We start from the raw sequence: 21532 nt of genomic DNA, 5'->3' as shown, positions 1-21532 counted from the left end.
AGCATAAGTAGAAGAAAAGTCAGGAAGGCTGAATGAGATCACCAAAGGACTAGTATGTAGAGAAGAGGACCAAGGACTGACTCCTAGAGGACTCCAAAGTTAAGAGGCAGGGGAAAAGAGGAGGAGCAGCAGCTGGGATTAGAGGAAAACCAAAAGTGTATTGTGACCTGGAAGCCAAGGAAAGGCGTGTTGGTGATCAATTTTGTCAAATGTTGCTGAAAGATCAAGTGAGGTGAAGAGAGAATTTTGATTGAATTTAGCCATATGGAGGTCACTGTTAACCATGAGGAGGATANCTGAGGTCCTTGTTTTCTTGCTAGCTCTTTGCTGAAGTCACTCTCAGCTCCTAGAAGTAACCTGCATTTCCTTGACATGTGACTTCCATAGGCAATTCACAACCTGGTGTCTGTGTTTTCTTTGAGGCCAGCCAGGTTGTCTGTCTCTGATGTTTCACCTTCTTTTAAAGGCTACTCTGATTAGGGCAGTCCCACCCAGTATAATCTGAATAATTGCCCTTTTGATTAGCTGAAAGACAACAGATTAGTAACCTAATCATGAGAGTAATATTCTACTACATCACAAGTCAATTCATACTCAAGGGGAGAGAATCATATATTGTGTGCATATGGGGATGGGGGGAGGCAGGCAGAGAAAGACATCCTGGAGGCCCTTTTAGAATCTACCTATCACAGAGAAATTGGTGTTTGAGCATGCATCAAGAAATTGAGAGAGTGAGCCACAGGGTTACTGAGGAAAAAGCACGTCAGGCAGAGGAACAGCCCTAACAAAGGCTATGAAATTGAAGTATTTTGGAATGTTTAAACAATAGCAGTTTTGGTGTGGGGTTGCATAACTGAATAGAACACTAAGGGGATTAGAAAATTGAAATCAGAGACATAATGGAAGATAGGTGATTATATAGGCTCTTGTAGGTCATTATAAGGACTTCTACTTTTACTGTGAGTAAAATTGGTAGGTGGATGGGGCATTTGTGGAGAATTTTTAGCAATTGAGTAATAAAATCTAACACTTTAAATAATTCCTTCTACAGTCTTGCTGAGAATAAGCTGTTGAGACACAGGATGGGAAGCTCATCAAGTTAAAAGGCTATTGCAACAATTTAGGTAAGAGATTATGGGGATCTTGATCTAGGTTATTAGCAGTGGATGATTAAAAGTTGTATTTTGTATGTGTTTTGAAGGTAGAGTCTATTGGTTTGTCTGATGGGATAAACAAGAGGTATGAAAGAAAGAGAAGAATCAACATTAACTAGAAAACTTTCGGCCTGAACAACAGGAAAAATAAAGTTTCGATTTACTGAGGAGGAGTAGACTCTGGGTGGACAAGGTAGACATGATATCAGAATATTGGTTTTGGTTATATTAAGTTTAAGGTGTCTAACTGTCNGAAGAGAGAATTTTGATTGAATTTAGCCATATGGAGGTCACTGTTAACCATGAGGAGGATAGATTCATTAGAATGGTGGAGATGAAAAACTCCTGGGTTGTTAAAAATAAATGGGAAAAGAAGAATTTGAGATAAAGTGTATAGACAGTTAATCGAGCAGTTGTGCTAAACAGGAAGCGAGAGTAGAAGCATTAGCTAGAGGAAAGGTGGAGCCATAAGAGATTTTTATTTTTAATGGGAGAAAAAGTATGTTTAATTGCTGATGGAAATGATCCAGTAGAGAGGGAATATCTGATGATATAGGAAAGAAAGGGGAGAATTGTTGGAGGCATGTCAATGCATGGAGGAAGTAACTTGGGATCAGGTGCACGAGGTGAGAGGGGTTGGATTTAGATAGGAGTATTAATAGTCACCTTTCATTAAGGGGAGACAGAAAAGTACATAGGTACAGAAGGTTGTGGTATTCTCTTCTGATTGCTTCAGTTCTCTCAATGTACTAGGAAGCAAGGTCAGCTATGACTGAGCATAATGATGCATGTGCTTAAAATGTGAGGAGGAAGGATTAGTTATGAAATAGTGATCTAGGAGAGCGAGAGAGTAAGCAGACGATGCAAATGGAGTGTGATTGCCAAGCAGTGTAATGGAACTACCTGAGATTCATATTCATTAATTTAATTGAGACCAGTTGACATGCTGTATGTTTTCTCCAGCCATGTTAGTTGCAGGGCCTCCAGAACTAGCAAGGCAGAAAATTATGTATAACCAAGGTTGCAGTTCATCCAAATGAATGTGAATGAGAGAGATAAGGGGATTGGGGATGTAATAAAGAGTTACTGCAATGACTGGTCATGGAATTAAAGCTGGTAAGAAGGGAAAGGAGTATATCAGGGAATAGAGAGAAGTGAAGAGCATATGTGGAGGACCTACTGGACCCTGTGGTAAATTCTTAGCATAAATTAATCCAAGCCTTTCTTCCAAAAAACTGGCATTGTGATGACCCTAAGCCATACTGTATGGAGTGGGGGTTGAACGATCCTAATCTCTAGCTCCTCATAGGCTGTGAGTTACTCCCATCATGATGACTTGTTTTGACAAACTCAAAGCACTTTCATAGTTCCTATTCTCTGGTACACCAATGAAGGAGGAAAGGGCAGGAACTAATATTTCTGTTTTATATCTAGATATACAGGATATACAGAAGTTGGCATAGAGAGGGGATCTCTGGACAAGGTTTTAAAATATACATAGTTGAAATTTACTGTTAACACCAATCACTATTTCTCTGTGTGACACTTTTAGCTTCCTCAGTTCAAGTGCTCAGCAATTCGTGCTGCTTTGTGATTGCTCCATGTTCCCACTGCAGCCTCCCTCCTGAGTTGGCAGGCAATACCCATCCAACCCTCATTTTCTTTTCTTTCAGGCTTCCTTCATTGAAGACTGCCTGTGAATTGTTCAGTCCTGCCAAGCAACACAGTAGCCACTTGGGTAAAGTAATTTCAACTTGGGTTAAGTTCCTAATGTTTTATCTGTTTCAGAGTGGTGGTTTTCAGAATGCTCTTTCCTCAACCCATACTAAAAAACATAGTTTTTGTTATGAGCCAGGTCACAAATACATATACAGTATCTACATACACATCCATATGCAACTGAAACAAAATTTTCTGAAATTATACCCTTACTACCCATGATGCACTCTGATATTTTCTATTGTATTCTATTTAGAAACTTACTGGATGGACTTGCTAAGTTACTTACCAACTACTAATGGTTGATGGACTGTGGTTTGACAATAAGGGGAAATTTTGATTCTAACAATCCAGGTATGTTATAATCAAGGAGGAGATTTAAAAGAGGCTCCATAAAGGTATATTTTTGAAGAAAAAGGCCTATGGTTTGACAATAAGGGGAAATTTTGATTCTAACAATCCAGGTATGTTATAATCAAGGAGGAGGTTTAAAAGAGGCTCCATAAAGGTATATTTTTGAAGAAAAAGGTCTACTTTTTCTCTTTAAATTATACCATATTTATGGTAATGCAAATAAATTATCTTAGGTAATATGCTAGTGAAATAGCCTGGTATACTTAGGAGAAATAAATTGTGGTTTTACCTCCATCATCCTATCCAAAACAAATGGTAAGATACTAAAGAATAAATAAGTCACACTGTGTCTAATCTTTAAAAATACACTTATGGAGTATGTTAAATGAGAATAACAATTAAGAACATATTTGTTAATTTTGATCATCAGTTTCTCATCTCTAGGGCACTGTTACCTTATTTTCTAACGTAAAGACAACTATATAACAATAAGTGCCAGTCATCATTCTAAGAGCTTTAAGAGCAATTCACTTTTTCTAGTAATAACTTCATATGGTTAGAGTTGTTTTATAGTTTTCATTTTACAGATGAGAGAACTGAGGCACAGAGAAATTAAGTAACTTGCCTTAGGTTCCCTAGTAAGTAAGAAAGTCAGGCAGTTTTGTTCCCTGGTCCATGCTCTTAACCACTATCAGATAGCTACTACTACTGCTTAGGGATGGCTAAGTCAGGATTTTGTCATTTTCATAGGTTTCCTAGTGTTTTATGTCCTAACTTTCTTTTTAATCTGCAAGGGAGTCAATAATTTTCTGTTATATTAATAGTTGCCTTGTATTGAGTTCACTGTCCTTATTACTTTTATTAATAATCACTTAGGACACCCATGAAGTAAATGCTTTTGTTATTTCTTTTATTATTTTTCACCCTAGACTACAGGTGAGAAAATTGAGGCCTACATAACCAGATATTCTGAGCGAGATCTTGCAGCTGGTGGATGGTGAAGATAGGTGTCAAAGCCCAAGGCTTTCTGCTCTAGGACTAAGATATTACTCCACTGCTCCCACATCTTACTTCATATTTCCACCTTCTCTCCAGAACACCATATTTACAATGTAGGTTGCCTTTCTATTGACCTTGGCCTCCCACTCTGCTTTCCGTTCTAAACTTTTAACCAGTCCATCCTGACTTTCCACTGCTGCTGCTCTTCTATCACTGAACTCATACCTCTGTGTGGCCAGTGTCTTTAATGAAGCACTCACATTGTTTGCCTTTCAATCACTATCTGCCTTGTTCCTTTGAAACTGTCTCCTTTTATGGTAGAAGGGGTTATTTATTTCCACTAGGAAACTTCATTGTTTAGGTCAGAAGTCCTGGTTTTCTAACAAAGTGCTACCAGCAAGACCTTTATCCTTGGAAACAAGAACACACTTTTCCTCTAAGGGTTACTATTTTTCTATTATAAATCATCCCTCAGATGCAGAAGAGCACCTGTTTTTATTGCTCACTATGTGTGGATTATGCATTTACATTTTTGGAGCACCTCAGCAGGTCTAAAGTATTAATATTAAATCCCCCAGTGATGAAAAAACCCAGCTCAAATGTGCGCCTCTGTGTTATGGGTTACATGAATCTTTTTGGACCAAAATACTAAATAGCTTACAACTCAGTCAGAAATACTGATTTTGCTTTGTTTTGTTTTGTCTTCTCCTAAGAATTCTAGAATTCAGTTTAGAGAAAAAGTGTTCTAGGGTAAATACAAAATATACACTGTTGAAGAGAGATAAACTATAACTATGTAAGATAAATACAATCAAAGATATATAGGGGCATGCTAGGTTTTAAAGTAACTCATAGAGTTATATCTGTGTTTCCTCAAATTGTTCAAAATGATTATTTCAAACCCAAGGACATTGTAGGCAGCCTCCCAAATGAAGCTTATAAAAATATGTGTTTCTTAAACTTTGTGACATATTAGAACTCTCTATCACTCTGAACTGCTTTATTGGGCAATTGTACAGTGTTGTTGCTACAGGTTTCTTATGAGGCTTCTATCATTTCTCCTATTTACTGTATTTGTGGTGAGCCATTTATTGGGATGAGGGAGTGGAAGCGACTTTAAAAATTACTGGGTTTGCATATGGCTCATCATAGATTTAAGTATTTTACAAAATGACTCCTAATTGAGACCTGATAGGATATGTGAATCTCAGTAGCTGAAAAGGAATGGGGTCCAGCTTAGTGGAAAGACCACTGAACATCAGAGGACCCAAATCCTAAACTCCATTCTATTAATAATGCCTGTTTCACATGGGCTTCTCATTTTAATCTCTCTCATGTTCCTTCTCTCTAAAATGGAGTTCAGAATACCTGCCAGATCTAACTCTAGGATTTATTCTCAAGAGCAAGTAAAATGTAAGTGAAGGAGGTTTATACATAGCAAATGAAAGATTCTGTAATTTTATTTCTGAATTTAGTTTGTGTTGGGATTCTGGAACAAACCCTGCAGAAGATGAGAATATTTGCTGTCACTGTCTTCTTTGATTTTTAAGTCCCTATATCTTCAAGTATACTGAATTGTTAGAATATTATACTATTTGTTAAGTATTCAAAATGAAACTTACCAGAAAATCTTCTAAACTTAACAAATATTATCTACTTGATATAGTACCTAAAACTTTTCATGAATTTTAATAAAAATGAGTCATATGGTTTTTTTGGGTATAAATCCACCCATCAATTTGGACGGCATAGTAATGCAGCTGCTGTACATTTTCTTCACAGATTATTTGTAATGTCGTTAGTCACTGTTAGGTCTATTAGTCAGAAGTTTCAAGTCTATAATGAGACCCACTTGTGGCTGTCATTTTTAGTAATCATTTAGAACAAAATGTTGACATACAATTTAGTGTGTTGAAATTCAGCTTTATTCACAGATTTCTCCTGTTCTTTTGCAAATCAACATGTATAATCTCAAAATAACAGTACCTCTCCACATTGTAATACATATTTTGAATGTGTCATTGTATTAATTTTTTGCCCTGTACTATTTCTGTTAATTAATTTTGCCCTTTAACTTTTACTGATCAGTGTGGACTAAATTGTAATTGCAAAATTTCTGTGAAATAATACCAAATTAAGGCTGATAGTGGCATGCTGTGAGTTATTGAGGGCTATTAACATTTTTGAACATGGTAAGTTAATTTAAAACCAGATAGACTTGGAACCAACTTTTGATTTATGTCTAAACTCTAGTTGTGAAGAATTTTGAATATCATATTATGGTTCAAATTTCCTTGCAGTGTCTGATAAAATGCTGGTGGTTTGGAAACATGTAGCCTTACATTATCTCTATCCCATTCTACTGTTCTTAGGAAGTTAAAATATGCAATGAGGTAAGGAATTAAGTATCTCATAAATGTTTGTATTAATTTCTGTAAATGAATTGAAATATTAACTTTAATATAGATTGGCCAGTATTGGTGATTATTTACTTAGTAGGTGAACACATAATCTACATATTTCACACAAAGTACTATATCAGGTGATGAGGGTAGAGAGTGATGAGTAAAATTTAGTTCCTTCTCCCAAGAAACTCAGAATCTGGTAGAGGACATGAACACATAGTCATATGGTGCCAAGAAATCAGTGCCACACTGGAGGTATGCACTAGGACCCTGGAAATAGAGAAGAAAGCATGTGGATCTTCAGGTTTAGAAAAGCCTTCCTGGAAGAGAAGTCTCTTAAGCTAAGTCTTCAAGAATTATTTAAAAAAATCAATGTAATACAGGAAAATGTAAAAATAATCAATTTAGAAGAGCTTGTAATAAAAGTAACAGATCCATTTTCTCTTCAAAAGCTACTTGAATTCCTAGAGGAAAGCTCTTTTAATTATTTTTGCTTGCATTTCTTTTGGTGGTTCCTTCATAATACTAAATTATATGCTTATACTTCCTTTGGATGTTTTAGAGTTGTCATTTTATTACTTCTTCAGGTGATTTTTGTGATAATAGTAATATCCTAATATGAGTACATTACTGTGAGATGATATATCATCCTCCCTATTCTTTCCTCTGCCTTTTTACCTGTATGACTTTCAACCATTTATCAGCTAAGCTATTATTTTTATTTTAAGATTTTATTATTTGTAAAAATAATAAAAAACTTGATATAAAACAGCAACCAAATCTTTTACTCTTTCTCCATAAATTGACTGAAAATTTACATTTTTGGGGACTATGTTGGGTCCTGTACTGTGCTGTGATGGAATGGATCTCTTTTCTTACTATAAATTGCTTAAAGTCATGCCAAAGTTTTATTTTCTCTACATATGATTCATGGCTTTTTACATCACTTTCTTCTGTTTTATTTAGGCTAGCAATTGACTTTTCTCTTTCAAAGAGGTTATATTACCTTAAAGAGGTATCTTTAGTACATTTTCTCCCCTGTATTCTCAAACTGAGGTCTTTTCTTAAATGCCTTCCTCCTGACACTATCCATCCTCCTACTCTAATCCAAATCAATTACCCTCTAGGATTGCTGTACAGCCTCTGTCCAGGAATTTCCTGCACTGCTTTCCTGAGTGGGATCCACCCTTTCTGAATCCCGTTTCTCCTCCTCCTCCTCATGTTCTTCCTCCTTTTTCTTCTTGCTTATTTTTTTCTTCTTTGCTTATTTTCTTCTCCCTTATTTTTCTATGAACATGATATGTTTTTAAGAAAGGATATGTGACAAATACATATCATGTTAGTAAATGCTCTTATTCTGCTGTCTCTGTGCGTGTGCATGTGTGTGAGTGATTGGACTGAGTATATCATTCTAGAGTCAAAAAAAAAATCCTAGTAAACTGGCAGGCATTGATCTATTTTCTTAGTGTTCAATATTGGTGATAAGTTTATATCAATCCAGTCTCATTCTTTTTAAGATAACCTGGTTTTAATTTTGGAAGCTTTTATGATAATCTCTAGGTGTGGGCCTTTATTACAATCATTCCATTTGGCATTTTTCACTTTGAACATTCATATCTTTAAACTCTAGGGAATTTGGTTTTATTAGTTCTCTTTTAATTTCCTCTTTTCCATTTTCCACACTCAGTCTTTTTTGAATTTTTACTATTCAGATGTTGGACCTCCATACTATTCCCCTCTGACTCTTATTTTTCTCTCATGGTTTCTAACTCTGCATTTCTGCTTTATGCTTTAGAAGAGTTCTTCAACTTTATTTTCTAGACCTTAGCTTTTAATTCCACTTAGTTAATGTTCTGTTCTGCATTTTCCAGCTTCTAGTGACATGTCGATATCCCTCATTTGCAGATAATTTCTTTCCTATATTCTTCTCAGTTATGTATTAATTCTGTTTTTGTGCATTTATGTTTTCATTTTAGTGGTGTCTCAGGACAGAAGAGAAAAATAAAGATAGATGTGTCACTGAGATTTGGTATGTTTTTGTAGGGTAACTACAAGCAGCAGCAGGTTCTTCTATGTTGAAGTATTAGACTAGGAATAGTAAAACACATTGATGAAATAATAGCTGTGCATCATGTCATGGAGGACCTTGCGTAAAACTCTACTAAGTATTTTGGACTTTATCTTGTTTTAGTCATGAAAGTAGTATGATCATGTAAGGAAGATATATTTAAAGACTAGATGCAGTGAAGTCTGTTGAAAGGGCTCATATTGGTGATGAAGATCTGATCTAAAGGAGAAAGATCAGAGATAAGATGAGGCAGAAATAATCAAGACATAGTACAAAATAAATTTTCAACATTGTTTAAAAGTATCAAGGAAAGAAGTGCTAAGAAACTCAAATAGGATAAATGCAAAGAAAACTACATTTAGTCACATCATGGTCGAACTTCTGAAAACCAAAGACAAAACGGAAACCTTAGGAGCAGCCAGAAAAAAAAAATTAAAAGAAAAAAAGATATACTACGCTCAAAGGAGTAAATAAAGGCAAAATATGAGTGTTAGTTATCTTATCAAAATAAACAGTGGAATCCAGACTGATTATTAAAAATGCAAAAATAAAATATGTCACAGCTCATAATTAAAGCCTAGTCTTCTTTCTTTCTTTTATTTATTTATTTTTTATTTTTTTTCTTTAGGCAAGCCAAGTGAAGCAGTGGGAGTGGAGAAGGAACAAAGAAATCTGTAACTGGTTATGATCAATTAGTTGTAAAAACCACTACACTCAGACCTGCCAGCTTCTTTTGTCTAATGTTCTATGCAATAAGGAATGTCACTGTTCATTAAGACAGTGTTTCCCTGGAATGATGTCCAGCTCTACAAAGTTATAAGAGAAGAAGGACTTCATAATGAAAAAAAAATGTTGAACTGAGTTCAGGAGATTTGGAGATTTTTATGAAAAAGTATAACATAAATAGTTAATTTTGTAAAATAATGGGCTAGGCAGAGTAACTAAGAGATTTAAATGCTCATTATTTAATAAGTTCTAAATGGTTTAGGGCCATATCCAATTTAGAAGCAAAAGATTGAATTTATTTAATAGTTTCTAAAATCTCTTTCTCATTACACTTATCATAAGAATGTTGATTGAGATTAACTGTGGTAATATTTGATAAACATAATAAAGCTGATAATATAATGAAGTAAAAATCTTTATGAATAGAAGCTGTGTAAAATATGGGGATTATAAAGAAAGGTTCAGAGTGGAATGTTTTAAGAACTGTTAGCTAGCAAATATGAAAATAGGACTGTCCAGTTTTATGTCCAGGCAGACCGTTATGACAATAAAATTGAGAACTGTATGTAGGCTCTGGGGGAGGCTGCCTAGATGAACACTCTAGTTCTTCAGTTTACTAGCTGTGTGACATCGGAAAGTTTCTTAATCTACCTAAATTTTAGTTTTTGCATCTGCATAACCTTTTAAAGATTGTGGCATAAATTTGTAAGCATGTTTCAAATGTTAGCTATTATTAATATAATGAGAAGTTGGCAAAGTAAGGCTAGTACATTTATGGTAATTGTAAAGTATCTTTTGCTAGATTCTGTTATTTGGTTTAGGCAAAGGAAGTACCTGACAAACTTTGCATTTTGTGTAATAACAAGAGGATGCAAAGAAGAGAAAAAAATATTGAGTTTCTGATATGTGCTGGGAGTTGTGTGGGAATTCCACATGTATCATTTTCTTTAACCCTAAAATGAGTTTATAATGTAAGTATTATTTTTGTTATTTTACAGATGGGAATATTTACTTAGAGATGTTAAACATCCTGGATTATTCGATTTAAATTCACCTATTAATAAGCAAGTGGGATAAATTTCAGTGGAAAGGGCTGTGTCCATATATAAATACTATAAAACTATGGTAGGTGGATAACTGCTTTCATATAAAGATGATTTTATTCTGTAGATTTAATCATACATCTCCTGTTAGCAAAGCTGTGTCCTTACCTTCTTTGGCTATTTCGCCTATGAGACTTTTTACTACCATTTCGTTTGCAGTAGAGTCAACCAATTCTAGGCAAAATTGAAAAGCAGATGAATTATATCATTTTATCTGAAGAAATACCTCACTCCTTTTTACTTTTTCAATCACTCTATACTCCAATAAAAATTATTTTTGAGAAAACAACAGAAATCAATCATTTATAACTGAACGTAAATTCAAATTGTTTTTCTTTCTCCTTAGAATGTTATGTCTAACCTTAACTTGAATTGGGTAATACAAGACATTTTACACTATCAACAGAAAGGTAGGCATTTTTGAGTAAATAAAGGAGACATTAGGAAGTTGAGAAATGATGTTTTCCAGAATTTTTGAAATATTGTTAATTGGCTTAGGAGTAATTCACCTGTATGTCATGTAAACCCTTAAAAAAAAAACTAAACGGGTGAAGAATATCTGCTTGCTAAAAAAGATTTAAGTGATCTTTAAAGATGTCAAATGTCACTTATAAGAGGTATTTTTAAATTGGTCACCAGTCTGCCCCCTAAGTAGTTTGGGAATTGCAAGTACTTATATGAAGTTGAATTATGAAACTTGATTATATACAGTTGTTGAATTTACTTATCATTACCATGTTTGGATTATATTGGTAGGGTTATCTCTTAGGTACATGTTTTCAAAGATTGCTTATACTTGGATATGTGAATGTTATGCCACTCCCAGTTACAGCTAGGCCTATATTAATCAAGGATAATGAAAAGACGTACTGATGATAGTATTTCTTCAGTTTCAGTGACCAGTTTCATTGAACAAGAAATATTGGTCTGTATTACTTATGGTATAACAAAGAGAACAATAATTCAGTAAATTAAAGAAGACAGAACTTGATTTTTCCTTTACTTACCCATCTAAATGGTGGTTTGACTCTGCTCCATACAGTTATTCAGGAATCCAGGTTCTTTTCGTTGGTTGCCCTGTCATCCTCTAGGGCAGTCATACTCTCTGCATGGTGGAGGCAGGGTCTCTGAATCCCAGTTGATGATAAGGGGAAAGACAACGTGATAGAAGTATACTCATGGTCCTAAGACTTAGGTCCATGAGGGGCACATATCACATTACATTCCATGGAGAAAATAGTCACATGGTTCCATTATGAAAAGGAGGCTGGAAAACTATTTAGTCTTGTGTCCAGGAATAAAAGGAGACTGCATTTTGGTAGATAAACAACAATTTCTGCTGTAAAGTCTTTAAGATTTCTGTTGATACTGTTGAAGTTTCCTGATGATGTAGTTTTTCTCCCCTGAAAAGGGTAAGGATTTGTGTGATTTCTGTGTGGAACCTTAAACTAGAGGAATATTGTCACCCTTATTTTTGCAGACTGTGTTTTATACCTGCCTATAATGGTGGGAAATGATAGTCTTTCATTGGATAAGATCCTCTCCACTATTTTATTTTTAAAACTTATTTGGCCTTAGAATGATAGGACTAATATTAAAGCTCTCTAGTGATTTAACTATAACTTGTGAATCTGTTTCTAGTCTCTTTCATTTAGAGGCCAAAATGCCAGATTCTACCTCTACTCTACAATAAAAAATAAGCTCTTAGTAAATCAAAACATATTTTAATCTCCTTTCTTTCTGGATCAGGTTCAAAAAGAATCTCTTAATAGATACTTTGTAATGTGTCCTCTTTTAAAATAATCTGGTCAGATATGTTGATGGGGGGAAGAGTGGGGTGAGGGAGGGGGAAAAGAGGAATTGGTAAAGGGACATGAAAATCAACTACACTGTATATTGATAAATTAAAATTTAGAAAAGGGAAAAAATTTTAAAAATAAAATAATCTGGTATAAGATATATTGATAAATTGTATATTGATAAATTAAAATTTAGAAAAGGGAAAAAATTTAAAAAATAAAATTGTATATTGTATTGTATATTGTTAAATTGATAAATTAAAATTTAGAAAAGGGAAAAAATTGATATTGATATTGTATATTGATAAATTAAAATTTAGAAAAGGGAAAAAATTTAAAAAATAAAATAATCTGGTATAAGATACTTCTAAGGGGAAGTTCACCAGGTAAATAAAACATAAGGCTTTCTTTGGTGTTAATGAATTATTCATCAATTGGGGCTTAATATTAGAGATTAAAAAGAAGAGAGAATGATGTCCCTTCATGTAGAATAGAGACTATTCTCTAATTTTCTATTATGACAAACATATGTTTTGATGTAACATGAAGTTTTATATGTAACAAGACTCCAGTGGATCCAAGAATCTCTTATGGCCCCCTATAATGCTCACTTACTAGCTGATGTCTACATTTCACAATTAGAAATCATTTCTTTAGGGCTGAGCCCGTGGCGCACTTGGGAGAGTGCGGCGCTGGGAGCACAGCAGCACTCCCGCCACGGGTTCGGATCCTATATAGGAAGCCCGTGGCGCACTTGGGAGAGTGCGGCGCTGGGAGCACAGCAGCACTCCCGCCACGGGTTGGGATCCTATATAGGAATGACCGGTGCGCTCACAGTGCTCACTGGCTGAGCGCGGTGTGGCCGGTCTCAAAAAGGACAAAAAAAAGAAATCATTGCTTTAGGCTTAAGACTTTACCTTGCTAAAACTATCTCTGGGAAAATTAACTCTGTAAATTTTATAATCATTTTATATTTTGTTTGGGATGCATTTGATGTTGAGTTTCTTGAGGGCTTATTTTGATAGAAGCATGCAGGATTCTTGAAGTACCTGTGAGAGGGTTCATGATTAAGGAAATGGACAGAAAAAGATTTTTGTTTAAAAGATGAGTTTGATTTGTGGATTTTCTCTTCATGACAGGTCACTTTGATTCTACCTGACTTACAGAGAAGAAAATAGAGCTGATCATGCCTACTAAAAAAAAATTATTATGTGCAAAAAACATGAATTTTTAGTCTTTATTTTAAATTAGAAAATTACTAGTGCTGATTTAATCAAATTACTTCCTCATTGACAAAATCATCATGAATTGAAAATAGCCAAATTTAATTTTCATAAATCTGTGCAAAAACTTTTTAATGAAGACAGACTTTTAAAATTTACACGCTTTGCTGATAAAATGTATTGGTGATAAATTCAAACAATAGGTGAAATAGAATTTAAATAGCATGCTTTTTGTTAACCAGGGTATTGATCTACTGTTTGAAATTCTAATGCTATTATCAGTCAAATGTTATCATATATTTTCTGCCCTGAGCTACTTAAATTTTTATTCACCAGTTTTATCTTTTTAAAAATTGCAAATAACACTACTAGATGATGCAGGAAAAGCTTTTCCCTTAATTGGATTAAAAAAAAAAAGGCTGTGCTTGTTATAAGATTATTTGTATCTTTGTGAAGTGTGGAAAAATGAAGTTTAAAAATTTTTGTTAAGTAACTCTTTCACTTTAAATTGGATTTGAGACATAATCATGGTCACCAATAACTGTAATGGAGTGAATATTTGAAATCTAAGGCTTAGATTTAGATGTAATAGATAACTATGTTGTCAACTCTGTATTTGGTCATGTTTTATTAATCTTTCTGTTCCTAGTGCTGGACATATAGTAGACAATCAATAAATATTGAATGGATGTCCAATAATTCTTTAATAGGTTCATATGTCATATTAATTCATAAGCGATTTTTGATTTTTTTCTATGCTATGTGCTAAAGAAGAGCCAAAAGTGAGTAAGACAAATGGGCTGGTTAACAGAAGAGAGGAGATTAGACAAATGCACACACATATAATGTAAGTTGGAGTAAGGTGAGTACCCTGAGATGAGTATAAACCAGTGTACAATAGGGGTTCAAAGGGTAGAGAGCTTGCACACAGTTTGGAGATTCCAGAATGCCTGAATTCAGGAGTAAGTGACATTTGAGGTTGAGCCTTGAAAGGTATTTGTGTAGTTGTGTGGTGGATTGTGATAGTCATGGCAGACAGCACATTCCATATAGAAAATCAATGCAAATCAGAGTATTTTCCACCTCTGAACCAATATAGCTATTTTATGGCATTTGCTTCACATTATGTTTTAAGGATTTTGTACTAAGGTTTTGCTCCTCCTTCCTTCCATTAAGTATAAATTTCTTGAGAGCTATGTGTTGTTGATAAGTCTTATATCTTCTGCTAAATCTATGGGTGCTCTGTACACAATATTTTAAAATTTTACTTTATATCTTTTAAATTACCAAAAATTTTACAGTTTTGCTAATTATGTTAGATCTACAAATTGACAACTGACACAGTTCCTCAAATGTGCAAAATCAAGCTTTTCTAAAACAGCAGTTAAGAGCTAAGGCCCTGGATTTAGGAATGCCATCTTCTAACCACAGAGGACTCGGTTTTCTCATGTATGAAAAGGGACTATAATCATATTTACCCTATAGGGCTCTGTGGTAGATTAAGTATCGTTATAAATACTGTGCTATCTCTTTCTTTGAGAGTTAGAGTCTGATTTTCATCCCTTTGAATCTGGGCTCGACTTTGTAACACTCTTAACCAATAAACTGTGATGGAAGTGAGATTCTGGGACTTCTGAGGCTAGATTATCTGAAATGGCAGCTTTTGCTTATCCATGTTTGAATGCTTGCTCTTGGAAAATCTCTCAGTAGGAGCTTTTAGCTACCATACAAGAAGTATGATTACTCCAAGAGTGCCATGCTGGAGACACTGTGTTAGGTGCACTGGTTAACAGTGCCAGCTGAGCTCAGCTTTTCAGTCATCCCAGCCAGGCATGTGACATGTGTTGAGCCTCCTGAAACCCTACAGAACAGCCCATCCACCAGTTGAATAACACCTAGTGATTTCAGCTAGTATTATCCATGCTAATCCTACCTAATTTCTTGATCCAATTTTCATTAATCACGAAATATGATAAATGGAAGTTGTTTTAAGACATCAATTTTTGTGGTACCTTATTACATGGTGAAAAGTAACTAAGGCTTTTATGAAGATTAAATGGTTTAATGTATATAAAACACTTAGCACAGAGCCTGGCACATGATAAATACTTTATACACATTTGTTGCTATTATAATATTACTATACCATAACAACAGTTATAAAATCTGCATTTTTGTGTATATGTGTGTGTGTGTGTAATTCACAAGAAAGGACTGAGAAAACAAACTCAAACTGAAATCCAATATTATGATGCACTTTAATATGAAATAAGCTTTAAGTCATCATTTGAATGGGAATTCTTATCTTTCTCTGACTACGCATTAAGTAATGAGGGTTTTTTTCTTTAGGTCTTCAGGGTTTGTTTTTTTTTTCCTAGTTTCTTTCTCATGTTATTCCATATTGCAAATCTGAATAGCCTGTCTGAATTATCTTCCTACTTCCTTGGTTTCAGTTCCCATCATATGTTAATGAATCCAAATCTTTATCTTTAGCCCAACTTATTTTTAAATTTCGGATGTGAACATTCAATTACTAAAAATCCCACAGGCACCTCCAGGTCAACACGGCAAAAACTGAACTCAACTCCTTATCTTCTCTTCAAATTTCCCTTTTTTCTTTGTTCATTATCCACCAATTGCTTAAGTCAAAATTTAAGTTTTCAGAAGGAGATTTGGCCTGACATCACAAATCACATTGGTTATATGTTCGTTAAAATAGGATCCTGTCTATAGGTAGTAATTGAAAAGTTTAAGGTCTTGATAAGGTAGTTTATGTATTATGATACCAGAACTTCTGTACTTTATGAGACAACAATGCATATAAATTGTAGAGAACATTTTATAAAGTGTCTGATATTTGGAGTATGCTAAGAAAACCACAATAGTTTGGCAACTCTCGGAATTTAGGCCTTTTCTTTTGTTTTTCACACTCAATCTTAGTGAAGATTGTGACTATATACATTCCCATGCAAATTTTAATCTGAAGGATGTAAAACAGCCATATAGATTTAATTTGTCTGAGCAGTAGTAGGGCCCATTGCTTTTTCTAGTTAGTATATAGTGCTGTTCTTTTCCTCTTCATAGCACTGTCAAGAACAGACACTTTGTTCTACACTAGCTATATATGTCCAGTCCCACAAGAGTAGTAAAAACATGCTTATAAATGTGTTAATGTAATAACATTAAGGGAAGAATAGTGTTTTGGCAGAGAAATTTTTAATTAGTTGCTTTAATAAAAACAGCTACAGCTCTATCTTCTTCTTATCATAGAATGTACTTTGGTCTTTAGGTCAGCTCATATAAGACAACTGGCAGGAAAGTAAGCATTCTTTGCTACATGGCTACAACAATATCAGGGAAGTGTTAGAATAACTTAAACTTCCCTAATGAGCTACAAGGCTTTAATGAGAAGATTTTCTATTTTTGTATGATTAATATTGCTCTCTGATAGAAAGAGGGCTTTTTTTTTTTTCCTCCGAAGGAAGTATAGAACAAAAGAGTTCAAGATAAATGATTAGGAGGAATGTAAGAAGTGGTTAATCCCTTATAGCCCAAAGGGGATTAATTATTGATAACCAGTAATTGCCACCAGCATAGGGAGTCTCTCTAAATAATCATTATAACTTGCAATAAAGTAGCAAAAAACTTTTTAAACTACCAGCATTTTAACCATTTATTTTCTGAATTCAGTCAATTGAGCAATCAGTGTAGACAGGCCATATAACTGTGTGAGATTATGAATTTATAATGTGTTTAGAGACACTATTGTTATTTGTAATTTGTATTGACTTTTTTTCTTCATAAAAACAGTCCTCGTAAATCACTAAGTCAACATGCACAATGTGGCTGTGTGTGTGCGTGCGTGTGTGTGTGTGTAGGAACAAAGCTCTGAGTGTGTGTGTGGATGCACACGTTTGGAAAGTCAGCAGTTTAGAAGAAATAGAATAAAGAAGGAAGAATAAGAAAAAGAAATAGTCATAATAGTCACTGATAACAAATTAGCAGATTTCAAGACGTCCAAGGAGAAGTGGTGAGAATGTAGTAGAGAAACAAGGAGAAGTCGAAGTAGTGAGAAGTAGTGAGGAAATCAAAAGTCTGTGAAAGAAGTAAAATGGAGGTAATGGTTATTGCATTTAAACAGAGGTCAGTTTTGCTCATTGAGCAGAGGTTGCGTAGAAGGTTGATGATGCTTAGGAGAACAGAGTGGCTTTTAAATTTCAATTGGGGAAACAGTGGTTGCAGGGAAAAGGGAGTGAGAGCCAATGCCAGAAATTAAGGGTGGTGGGGGGAGAAACCATTTTGTCATTGGTGTCAACCATCTCTGAATGTGTGTTTAGAAGGTTTTAATTTCAGCAGGAGATGGTACATTTATTTATTTTAAAAAACAGTTAATTTGATCATGACACAGCTATGCTTTTTGAAACTTGTGGGGAGAATCAGTCTCCTGTGTGCAGTCTTTCCACTCCTACTGGGCCACGTACGGATGGATGGGCTTTGGGCCTGTAACACATTCTTACCAAGCGATAAGGGGACCCACATAGGCTGTAACGGGCTTATGGCCTTGTGAACAAGTATCTTTCCCTGTTTCTGATTCAATGTATGCTTCTTTATACTGCTTAAGTGCATGCCTCACTGATCCTCAGACACACCCCCAGCTTTCTGTATTTTAGACCCCACAGGAGAGAGGTCGAGGTCCTTCCACTGCAGCTGAAGTCCAGCTCATGTGGCCACACTGCCGGCAAGGGCTGCAGAGTAGGTAGCTTATAGCAGTTGGGGCAGATGCATTGCAACTGGCTCGATCTAGTGCACTCTTTCCTTTCGTTGTTAGTAAACGCCGTTACCCTCGAGCCTCATTGTCTGTTCTCAGAGACTTCGGATCATGCACTGTTCTTTTCTCTGGGTGGCACTTCTCTGTCTTTTAACCTCGGCTATAACCATGTGCAGCACAGCTTGACCACCAAGTGAATGGTGAAACAAAGCTGCTTCTTCCCAAGCCTCATGAGGGTTGTGCCGTGGTTTGCAGGTAGGAGAAGAATTTCAAGTTATTAATCATCTATCAGTACTGATTACCATTGAGAACGGATCCTTCAGGTCCATCAGCTTATTGCTGCTTCTGCATCATTCTTAGGTCACAGAACAGTGGTCTACCCAGGAATCAGCTCAAACTGGCTGACTTGTGCCTTTGGTCCAACCTTCTTAGGACTGACCACAGACCTATTCCTCTCTTAGATCTCCTGGTCTTCCTCTCAGGAATTTTTCCAGGGATCCTGGACAAGTTTCCTCACCGTTCTGGATCCCCACGACCTCTCATATTTCACATTCACAGGAATCTCCACTCCACGTCTTCTCTTAAACTCTACTCTCACTCTATTTTTTCACATTTGACATTGATGACCATTAAAACAAGGATCTGAATTATTACCACCAAAGATATTGTCTACCTTTACTTGAACCAGACAGTTTAATCTTCAACAAGTTCCATGAGGGAAGGGGATGGTCTAACATCATTCTAGTATGGCAAAGAAAGAGGAGAGTAACAGGAAAGTTGTGTCTATATTATTTGGACATTCATATTGTGCCAGATTTTTATTTCAGTGTGCATGTTATTTTTAATAATTAGAATGATACAAATGGGTATTAAGAAATAGCAAAAAAAAATTTTTTTGTCAAATTGGAATCAAGGATGTACGGAAATTCCCTCCATTTGAAATGCTTGTTAATTCCTGGCCTTTCTGTGATTGAATTTATATAAACAGAGAGAATTGGAGATTAAGGTAATTAATCAGAAATTTCAACTTAAAATAGCAAGTGAGAAACAAGTGACATTTCCCACAGAATTCTGGGTTTGACATCCATACAGATAATATTCATTAGTTAGATGTTTAGCTCTCTTCTTTATTTTTAAGGAAAGATTGTTCTCTAATTGTAAGTGAATATAAAGTAAAATTAAGATAGATCATACAAATATTCTGATTGATTAAAAGAATAAAACTGCCAGCTCTCCAAGAAATATGCCAGAATTCAAGAATATCTTATTGCGTTTTTTTTCTACTGTAAATAGAGGTTCAACCAACATTTTCTAATAACTCACAAATTCATCTTTTCTTGTTAGAACATGTCACCCACCACTTTTTGATAAGATGTTCTCAGATAATAGCTGGGGCAGATTGACCAAAGGAAAGCAATTTCTTTAATCAGGAAACATAATGATTCCATCTCAAACTTTAGATAGGGCTATGGATATCAATATATTTTTTTTTTTTTTTTGTCTATTAATAGTGCTGTATCTCTAGTAGAATTGTAGACAGTACCTTCTGCAGGTCTCAATGCAACTTTATAAAAGGCCATAACAATACCTTTAGAATCAAATCCATTAGCTGTTCTACAAAGAAGCAAGTTTTCTAGTAACTTGGCCGTGACTTGAAGACAGGGACCTTGTAAACACTAAGCAGAGGGATGTGGAGAACAGAAATCTAAATTCTCTGCCTGGCCAGAGCCAGTGACCTTGCTTTCTCTCTGCTCTTGAGTCATTTTATGGGTATCATTATCTTCACCTACAAAAGGAGAAAGTTGTCCAACATGTTCTGTGTTCCTTTCAGTTCTACAGTTCTTTGGATAATTTGCCTGGTGCCCAAGAGACTCCCTGAATGTGGCCGATATGCAGTAAATGTTTGATGATTATAAAAAAAAAAAAAAAATTGACTTCCAAATGGCTGTTGTATGGAAATACTGTGGCATCTCAACACTTTTGATTTGGGGCACAGAATCAATGTGATTAAGTCACATATGCAATGGATTTCTTGTTTACTTAGAAACAACACATTGTACCCCACAAATATGTACAATAAAAAATCAAAAAAGTAGTTTACATTTTTTGAGCACATGAAATGTCCTAAATTCTTCCCTATATTTACTCTTTAATCCTTGTAACAGCCCCATGAAATATATACTATTATTATCATTGTTCCCTTCTTGCAGGTGAGGTTGAGGCTCAGAGAAATTCATTACATTGTCTACATGCACACAGTAAGTGGTAGAGCCAAGGTTTAAACCCTGGCATTCTGGTTTTATGCTCTTAACCAACTGTGTATTATTGGTATGTTATTGTCATGATTTTAGAAAGAATTACTAAATTATTTGAAATGTATTAATATGTCCTTGTTTATTTTCAAGTTTAGTAAAGAAAAAATTGACCTTTCCATGTATTCAAACAAAATGCATCATTTACTACTTCATCAACATCCACAATTTCTATTTTTCTACCCTTTGTGGGATCAAAAGCTGAAATATCAACTTTTTAAAATTTTAATCTAATATTGCAATTCATTTTTATGATTTGCTAGCATGTATGCTAGAATGTATCAGTGCTTTCTATTTTTTGCATTTAATATGTAGGGAGACTTCTGGTCAAGATGGCAGAATAGAAGATCCCCAGTGTCACTCTCTCCCACATATCAACCAATTGCAATGACAGCCGAGCTGGGGCAGCTAGAACTCAGGGGAAGAGGAGGAGAGACCTACGGAGTGCATGAAGGCAGGAGAAGCCATGATGAGAGAAAAAATAAACTGCTTGGACTGTATTGAGCCCTGGCCATATCCAGGCTGGAGCTGCTGAGCCCTCAGAGCAGGAGCAGGAAAAAGCTGCAACTGTGCCCTTTGGATGAAGTTGCTTGGAGGCAGCAGGAGAGAAGAGGGCCTTGGTGGCCCACAGGCCAGGAAGACCACTAATAGGATTCCCATAGACTCACATAGAAGTGAGGAGCCAGAACAACTGAAGAAAAGGAGCCACTCTGAGGACAGTGAGTCATCGCAAGGGACCAGTGTACGGCCAGTCCCATGGGAAGTGTTTGCAGCTCCAGTGGTGAGGAGACAGGCCCACCAGGAGAACACCAGGGCATAGCAAGGACAGCTGATCTGCACCCCTGTCAGCAAAGTACCACTCAGAAGAGTTTGGTCAGGAATATGGAATTGCATGGGGTGCT

At 35.4% G+C, this 21532-nt stretch overlaps 1 long non-coding RNA gene across 2 annotated transcripts; it reads left to right on the top strand.

The window, feature by feature from the left end:
- The first annotated feature begins 349 nt into the window (after nucleotides 1-349).
- Nucleotides 350-21106, top strand: LOC103599876. Of its 2 annotated transcripts, XR_551336.1 has the most exons (6): nucleotides 350-1124; nucleotides 2828-2892; nucleotides 3130-3227; nucleotides 4157-4339; nucleotides 20529-20576; nucleotides 20946-21106. It is a non-coding gene; the product is annotated as an uncharacterized LOC103599876 (long non-coding RNA). The 2 variants fall into 2 exon arrangements; XR_551337.1 differs by lacking the exon at nucleotides 20529-20576.
- The last annotated feature ends 426 nt before the right edge of the window (nucleotides 21107-21532 follow it).

Source organism: Galeopterus variegatus, unplaced genomic scaffold (assembly GCF_000696425.1).
Source record: "Galeopterus variegatus unplaced genomic scaffold, G_variegatus-3.0.2 Scaffold3137, whole genome shotgun sequence".
Lineage (NCBI taxonomy): Eukaryota > Metazoa > Chordata > Mammalia > Dermoptera > Cynocephalidae > Galeopterus > Galeopterus variegatus.
The sequence above is the reverse complement of the archived record's forward strand: the minus strand, read 5'-3'. Positions and strand labels throughout refer to the sequence as shown.